This window comes from Morus notabilis, unplaced genomic scaffold (genome assembly GCF_000414095.1).
Source record: "Morus notabilis unplaced genomic scaffold, ASM41409v2 Scaffold243, whole genome shotgun sequence".
NCBI lineage: Eukaryota > Viridiplantae > Streptophyta > Magnoliopsida > Rosales > Moraceae > Morus > Morus notabilis.
The window spans coordinates 203,878-213,036 of NW_010359811.1; positions in this window are offsets into that span (position 1 = coordinate 203,878).

The window sequence follows — 9,159 nt, forward strand, 5'->3', positions numbered from 1 at the left end:
AAAAGAGGATGACGGAGAAGAGAAACCCTAGGTTAGGGAGGATTGGGCGAAATGGCGGTGGTGTGAGAGGTGCGAACACGAAAGTGGTCACGGCAAGGATTGATTTGGCACTGTCACGTTGGTCTGTTTGGCTTATAAACTGCCATTTTTCAATAAGAGATATTGAAGCTGCTATTTTTTTTTTTTATTCTTTTTTAAAGAAAAAATGAGTTGCCTTTTGTTTAAGTGAAGATGTAGAACACGTGTATTTGAGAACTAATGGTAGCTACTGGGTATGTGACATTCCATCATTATTGACCGAAATATGTTTCTTGTTTGCATCAAGCTTTGCGAAGCAACGCCATCCTCTTAATTGAAGTTACAAATATTGCCTATTGGTAACCAGAACGGAAACAGAAGATACAATTTTTTGAAACTAAGATAATGGAATTGAGTGTCATTTAAAATAATAATAATAATAATAATAATAATAAAATAAATAAATAAAGAAGAGTTGTATTTTTCGTACTTAAATGGGTTTGAGGAGAGAGAAGACATGAGTGTTCATTTTACAACTCAAATTATAATTTGAGTTATGACTTGAATTGTGTATAAAAAAAATACTATAATAAAAAAATAAATTTTAAATTTTTGAAAAAAAAAAATACGGTAATAATAAAATTTGAGTTTTTTACATTCATTTAAACTTATTTAATGGACCCCTCTGCAAAGTATTTCAAAATAATAATAATAGTAATCTTATACGGAAGTTAAAAGAAATAACATTGAAAAACAACACCTTTTTTTCCATTCAATTTTGGTCGGAAGGCTCTTAAAACCGGCTGCATTGGTGTTAAGTTTTGGCCTGCCGCACGGTAAATATTGCCTGGAATTTTATGAAAAAATAACCTGCTTTATATTTGGGCATTTGATCAAGAAAAATACTAGCGTTACTTTTTCTATTACTTTTTTTTATCACTTTTTGTTTTAATTATTTAACATATAAATTATATTATCTCATTTTTTATTTAAATAATAATATATTATATTAATAGAGTATACATGTCAAATAGTGAATACAAAAAGTAATAAAAGAATGATTATTTTTGGGATCAATTTATAAGTCTAAATGAATGTCCTTGCCCAAAAAAGAGTGTGTTGGTAAGATATTTAATTCGGATTGGAATTCAATTTAAATGGAATTAAATTAGAAAAATACTTAGAGGTATCATTGCTCTTAAACACCATCACTAATAAGGGCTCGTTTAGTTCTCATCCTATTAGACTTAACTCTCACCACCTCCCTCACTCTCATTTTCTCTCAACTCTGTTACGCCAAAACTCCCATTGCCTCTCTTGCAGACTACAGTTGCCGTTTGGTTCTTCTTCTGCTATTTAATTTAAGGTTATTTACATAGTTTCTTTTTTTTTCTCATTTTTCATTTTTATTGTTAATGGTTTCCTTAATGTCGTATTAAGAAGCTTTTTATGGTTCTAAATCTTGTCTTTATTGCAAAAGTTCTTCTTTAAAGACTGTTTGGAGCCCACATTTTAAGAGGAAAATAAAAAAAAAGGAAAAATATTGGGTGCGTCTGAAATTATTTTTAAAAAAGTTTCCACATGTCTTTTAAGGTACAAAAATAAAAACGGTCTACAAATTGCATTTGTTTAATAAAAGTTTTAAAAATGGAAACGAAAATGAAAAATAATGAGAATGATTTTTATAAAGAAAGTAGAAAACGATTGAAAGTTGTTTTTCCTTTTCTATTTTCATTTTATGGTACTTATCAATAAAGTTAAATTAAATAATTAATTATATTATATATTAATTAATAAATAGATATACTTAATAAATAATAAATAGATAGTAATTACATAATTATTAATTAAATATTAATTTATTACTATTAAGTTTTTAATTTTATTAATATAATAATAAATAATAAATAATATATAAATTAATTATTTAGTTAAAGATTAATTGTCAAAAATTATTTATATAACATATTAACAATAAAACAAGTAATAATAGGTTATTAAATAAATAATTAATAATTAATATATCAATAATATATTATGTTAATTATAATATATTAATTAATAAATAGTTGGTAAATAAAAAATAAATAGTAATTACTCCATTTATAATTAATATTAAATTATATTTATCAATATATAATATATTAATTAATAATTGATCATTAATAATTAATCATTATAAAAAGAATAATTATCAAAAATTGATCATGTGATATATCAAATAATAGATTATTAAATAAACATTAGTAATTAATTAACAATTTATTTAATTATGTAACTAAAAGTTAATAATTTAAGTAGTAAACAGAATATTAATAATTTATGTATATACTAATTATTTTTCTTAATACACAAATTAATTACTTATAATCTAATAAATATGAGTACATTATTAACATAGTAATTACTCATAATTAATTACTAATTACTGTTTTATAATTATTTAGCATATTAATTTATTACATATATAATTTAACTACTAATCTACTCATAAATGATAATTTATCCATTATTATTATATTAATAATATATTAATTTTTATTTGCTAAATAATTATCAATGGTTAATTACTTAATATATTAATTTAAGACTATTAATTACATGTATTCAAAATAAACATAAATGTAACCAAACACGATTTCACTTTTTTATCATACTCAAACCAATCTCCTGAAAGATCACCAAACGTAATTTCAGAATCGGTTCCAGAATGATTTTCAAAACAATCTTATTTTTATTTTTATACCGAAAATAAAACTATTCTGAAAATATTACCAAACAGGCCCAATTTATTTTGTGTTTGGAATCACTTGAATACGTGAAAAAAAAATGTGAGGAAAAATAAGAACGAAAATGTATAAAGTAGGAAAAATTTGCATCATGTGTTTTAACATAATTATTTTTTAATACTTAGTATTTTCAATAATTATGAATTGGTATCCTGACTTTTTTAAAAAATCATTTTTTAGTAATATGAGCCCATTCTTTGAGACATAAAATGTCAAAAACATCTTTTTATTAATTAATTAGAAAATAAATTGTTAAAGCTCATATTTTTAAATATATTAAGAAATTAAAAACTCTAAGCGGATGTTTAGTTTATAGATTCAGAATTATGATTGAAAATTATTTTTTATTTATATGTATTTTTTGAGAAAAAATACTATAACGAATCACAAATTATAATTCAAATCATAATACGAATTTATCAACTAAACGCACACTAAAATAATCTAAGAATCTCTCCTCTCTCTCTAGGTCCTCTCTCTCCTCTTCTCTCACTCCGATGAGCCAATCCCCAACGAAAATTCAACCGACGATTTAGAAGAAAAAAAAGTTTGGAATGGAAGCTAGAACAACTAAAGCCTCCGTAAACAAGGCAGTCATAAACAATGCAAAGAACAACAAAAACAGCCCCGGAAAATTGAAAATATAAGAAAAGTTTAGACTAAAATTCATCAAAAATTGAAAACCATATTTGAGTACAAACATTATAAGGGGCAGTGAGATTTGGGAGCAGAGCACAATGACAAGATTTTGGGGTAGAGTGCGATTGTGAGATCTTGGTTTGGTGATTTGCATAGGAGATCTGTGTTGCGAGTTGCGGAGGATAGCAGCTGGGTTTGGCGAATTGCAAATCGCGAATGTTGGGTTGAGGTTTCTTGGATGAACGGTGATTGGATGGGTTCGCAAGGTTTGTGAAGGATCGTTTGCACTTTTTGGCGATTTGCAACTATGCCCTTGAATTTTGAAGTTGCCCTCCATTTTGCCCCTAAAATTTGTAGTCGTCTTTATTTTGTCCCTCTAAACTTTTTCATAGCATTCACTATACTATATTTAATTTTTGAATCTCTCACTTTACTCTCTTTACTTGATCAAGATGAGTACCCACTCATTCACCTCTGTAGTAATCCGGTCACTCAACATGGTTTTTTTTTTCTTTTCTTTGATTTTCTTAACACAGTTTAATGTCATTTTTGTTTTTTATTTGAATTATTTTCATTGATTTGATTTGAAATAAGACATAGTAGTACTTAGATTTTACGGAAATGTCGATATCGGTAAAAGTTAACCTAAAATATATAAATTCATCTTAAAACACTTTATCGACTTTTTGCTCATATCTCCAAAAACTTTTCACAAAATATTTCATCTTTTAATACTACATTTTTCAAAATGAGAGAAATTCAAAGTTTGGAGTAGTATGGAGATCACAATAAAAAAGTTCAAGGGGCAAAGTGGAGGCGACCTCAAAGTTTAAGGACCAAAGTAGGGGCAACTCCAAAGTTCAGGGGGCAAAGTGGAGGTGACCTCAAAGTTTAAGGAGCAAAGTGGGGACGACTCCAAAGTTCAGGGAGCAAAATGGGGGTGACTACGAAATTCATGGGGCATAGGTGCAATTCACTAAAAATTTAATTACGATTTTACCTTTAAACACCATGCACGTGAGACGTTGTTCATCTCTTTTAAACATAAATTGGGATGAAAGGGGTTAAAGTGGAAGTTCATGAAAATTTAGGATAGTAAAGTAAGGATTTTCAAAGTTCGGTAAGCAAAGTGAGGGTGACTTTAAAATTCATGGAGTATAAGTGATAATAAATTAAATAATTAGGTGTCATTATAGCCTTCTACTTTCTCTGTATAAATTGAATGATAATTATATATTCTTAAGTGTTATGACAAATTTTTTTATCATCTTCACTGATATTTTTGGTTTTTCTCCATATTTCTATTTATAAGTGATGTGGGGATATATATTGTTGGGAATGGTGTCCTAGAAGCATGAGATGTAATAGGATATTTATTATTTAATTAATAAAAGAGTTTATTCATCATTTTATGTGCATATATTTATGAATATTTTATGAATATCAAATGAAAATTTTGTGATTATTTATGTAACCTTAAACATTGTATATAAGTGTCGTATACGAGAGGATAATGTTTAAGGATAATAATAACAAACGTTGTTCATAATGAATTTAATTAAAGTTCAGAATCTTTAATTAAAACATTATTAATACATGTCATTCCCATTTAGAATCAAACGGTGCTATGCGCACTGTTAATATGGTGAGATATTGAATGAGTGTATTTCACATAATGAGAATGTGTGGAACAGGGACACAATATGAATTTCTAATAATTTTCGTTAAGCATAGAAATTCTAATTGAGTCTACCGATGATCATATATAGAATGATATTAATCCTGAGTTCTTAAGAAACTCCTATTTATGGATTTGTGTCTTTTGATTTACTTGGTACGGATTCCGAGACCCTGAATCCTATTCCTGGTATTTTGGAGATATGGCGAAATAGGTAGCCGGGAATGTTATTATATGAGATGGAATCCATTCCTTCTTGAGAAAGAAGTAGATAAATAATTCTCTTGAGTGTTGATTCAGTACTTGGATTAGTAAGAGTGCTCTAGTTCATGAATGTGTTTTATAAATCACTATCCATTAGAGAATCAATGGTACTCAAGGATGAAGATATAATTAGAGAGGTTAACGGATTCTGCCTGACTCTAATTATCAATTATTTATGGAGGATTGATCTATATGCAATGACTATATCAAATGGACACTCCATAATTTAGAAGTAATTAATGTCCATAATTTCGAGAGTTCAATTCCAAGTTTATGGTGGAGTAACTATTGAAATTAATAGAATTAATTAATTAATTAAAGTGTTTAATTAATTATTAATTTTATTGGAGCTCGGGATTATAGGTCCATTAGTCCCCGCGTCATCCTTGTAATTCTACTAGACACAAAGGACAAAATGGGAATTTTAGAATTACGAAATTCTAAAATTAAATACTGAAAAAATTATTAATTGAGAATTATTAAATTTAAATTTGAATCATGAACATAATTTAAATTTATCCTTTTTAAACTTATTTGATAAGTTGTTCAATTTAGAATTCAAATTAATTTAAGTTTGACTTAAATTCAAATTTGAATTTGAATTAAAATTAGACTACAGGATAAATGATGATTTTCTCTTCCTTCCCTATCTGCAATTGGCGCCACACACAGGGATAGAAAATCCTAGGGTGGCCGGCCACACAAGGATAAGGTAGAGGAGAATTTTTGTTCAAAATTCAAACAGGAAAGAGAGATTTGATTCCTTTCAGAAGTTGGACTTCTACTATATAAATAAGATATGATGAAAAATTACGCGTGACAATTTTTTTGACCTAACGGAAAAGAGGCTGGCCGAATTCCCTGTTATAAAGAGAAGGAAATATTTTTTCTCCCAATAATTCAACATCGTGCATACGTTGGTGTTTGTGGAAAATTCAAGTGTTTGATCAAACTCGTTTTAGTTTCGAGTGTGCCCAGACACACGTCTACGTAGATTCAAGGAATTGACGTAGAAGACTTTGGTTTTCTAAACACAAGGCTTTAGAGCAAGGATCGTTCGTGGTCAAAGAACTCAAGTTATCATCCGAGTCAGCATCCAGGTATTTTTCCTGATTGAGTTCTTGATATATAAATTAATGTGATTAATTTATTCGTGCATAAATTAATATAGTCTATAGAGTATGTGAAATGTTTTATGAAAATTTTTGTTATACTTGATCCGCCCTCCCGCACCACGCTTCCACATCCGAATTCGATTTGGTTACCAACAGAGCCGTGGTATGGAGAAGTGTAAAGCAAAAATGTGTTGCTGACTCTACCATGGAATTTGAATATGTTGCAGCTTGTGAAGCCGCAAAAGAAGCTACGTGGCTCAGGAAGTTCTTAACTAATCTGGAAGTTATTCTAGATATAGATAAGCCAATTCAGCTCTACTGTGACAACAGTGGAGCGGTGGCTAATTCAAAGGAACCTAGAAGCCATAAGAGTGCGAAACATATAGAAAGAAAATATCACATGATCAGAGACATTGTGGATAGAGAGGATGTAGCGGTTCTGAAGATCGCGTCAGAGAACAACCTTGCTGACCCGTTCACCAAGACATTGCCATTGAATGTATTTGATCGGCACTTAGATGGATTTGGGATTAGAGACATGACACACCTGTTTTAGGACAAGTGGGACATTGTTGGGAATATTGTCCTAGAAGCATAAGATGTAATAGGATATTTATTATTTAATTAATAAAATAGTTTATTCATCATTTTGTGTGCATATATTTATGAATATTTTATGAATATCAAATGAAAATTCCGTGATTATTTATGTAACCTTAAACATTGTATATAAGTGTTATATACGAGAGGATAATAATAAAAAACGTTGTTCATAATGAATTTAATTAAAGTTCAAAATCTTTAATTAAAACATTATTAATACATGTCATTCCCATTTAGAATCGAACGGTGCTATCCGCACTGTTAATATGGTGAGATATTGAATTAGTGTATTTCGCATAATGAGAATGTGTGGAACAGGGACACAGACGCAATATGAATTTCTAATAATTTCTGTTAAGCATAGAAATTCTAATTGAGTCTACCGATGGTCATATATAGAATGATCTTAATCCTGAGTTCTTAACAAGCTCCTATTTATGGATTTGTATCTTTTAATTTACTTGGTACGGATTCCGAGACCCTGAATCCTATTCCTTGTATTTTGGAGACATGACGAAATAGGTAGCCGGGAATGTTATTATATGGGATGGAATCCATTCCTTCTTGAGAAAGAAGTAGATAAATAATTCTCTTGAGTGTTGATTCAGTACTTGGATTAGTAAGAGCGCTCTGGTTCATAAATGTGTTTTATAAATCACTATCCATTAGAGAATCAATGGTACTTAAGGATGAAGATATAATTAGAGAGGTTAACGGATTCTGCCTGATATATGCAATGACTATATCAAATGGACACTTCACAGTTTAGAAGTAATTAATGTCCATAATTTCGAGAGTTCAATTCCAAGTTTATAGTGGAGTAACTATTGAAATTAATAGAATTAATTAATTAATTAAAGTGTTTAATTAATTATTAATTTTATTAGAGCTCAGGATTATAGGTCTATTAGTCCCCGCGTCATCCTTGTAATTCTACCAAACACAAAGGATAAAATGGGAATTTTAGAATTACGAAATTCTAAAATTAAATACTGAAAAAATAGTTAATTGAGAATTAATTATTATTTAAATAATGTGATTATTTAAATTTGAATCATGAATATAATTTAAATTTATCATTTTTAAACTTATTTGATAAGTTGTTCAATTTAGAATTCAAATTAATTTAAGTTTGACTTAAATTCAAATTTGAATTTGAATTAAAATTGTACTACAGGATAAATGATGATTTTCTCTTCCTTCCCTATCTGCAATTGGTGCCACACACAGGGATAGAAATCCCTAGGGTGGCCGGCCACACAAGGATAAGGTAGAGGAAAATTTTTGTTCAAAATTCAAACAGGAGAGAGAGATTTGATTCCTTTCAAAAGTTGGACTTCTACTCTATAAATAAGATATGATGAAAAATTGCGCGTGACAATTTTTTTGACCTAACGGAAAAGGGGCTGGCCGAAATCCCTGTTATAGAGAGAAGGAAATATTTTTTCTCCCAATAATTCCACATCGTGCATACGTTGGTGTTTGTGGAAAATTCAAGTGTTTGACCAAACCCGTTTTAGTCTCGAGTGTGCCCAAACGCACGTCTACGTAGATTCAAGGAATTGACATGGAAGACTTTGGTTTTCTAAACACAAGGCTTTAGAGCAAGGATCGTTCGTGGTCAAAGAACTCAAGTTATCATCCGAGTCGGCCTCCAGGTATTTTTCCTGATTGAGTTCTTGATATATAAATTAATGTGATTAATTTATTCGTGCATAAATTAATATAGTCTATAGAGTATGTGAAAAGTTTTATAAAAATTTTTGTTATACTTGATCCGCCCTCCCGCACCACGCTTTCACATCCGAATTCGATTCGGTTACCAATAGAGCCGTGGTATGGAGAAGTGTAAAGCAAAAATGTGTTGCTGACTCTACCATGGAAGTTGAATATGTTGCAGCTTGTGAAGCCGCAAAAGAAGCTACATGGCTCAGGAAGTTCTTAACTGGTCTAGAAGTTATTCCAGATATGGATAAGCCAATTAAGCTCTACTGTGACAACAGTGGAGCGGTGGCTAATTCAAAGGAACCTAGAAGCCATAAGAGTGCGAAAC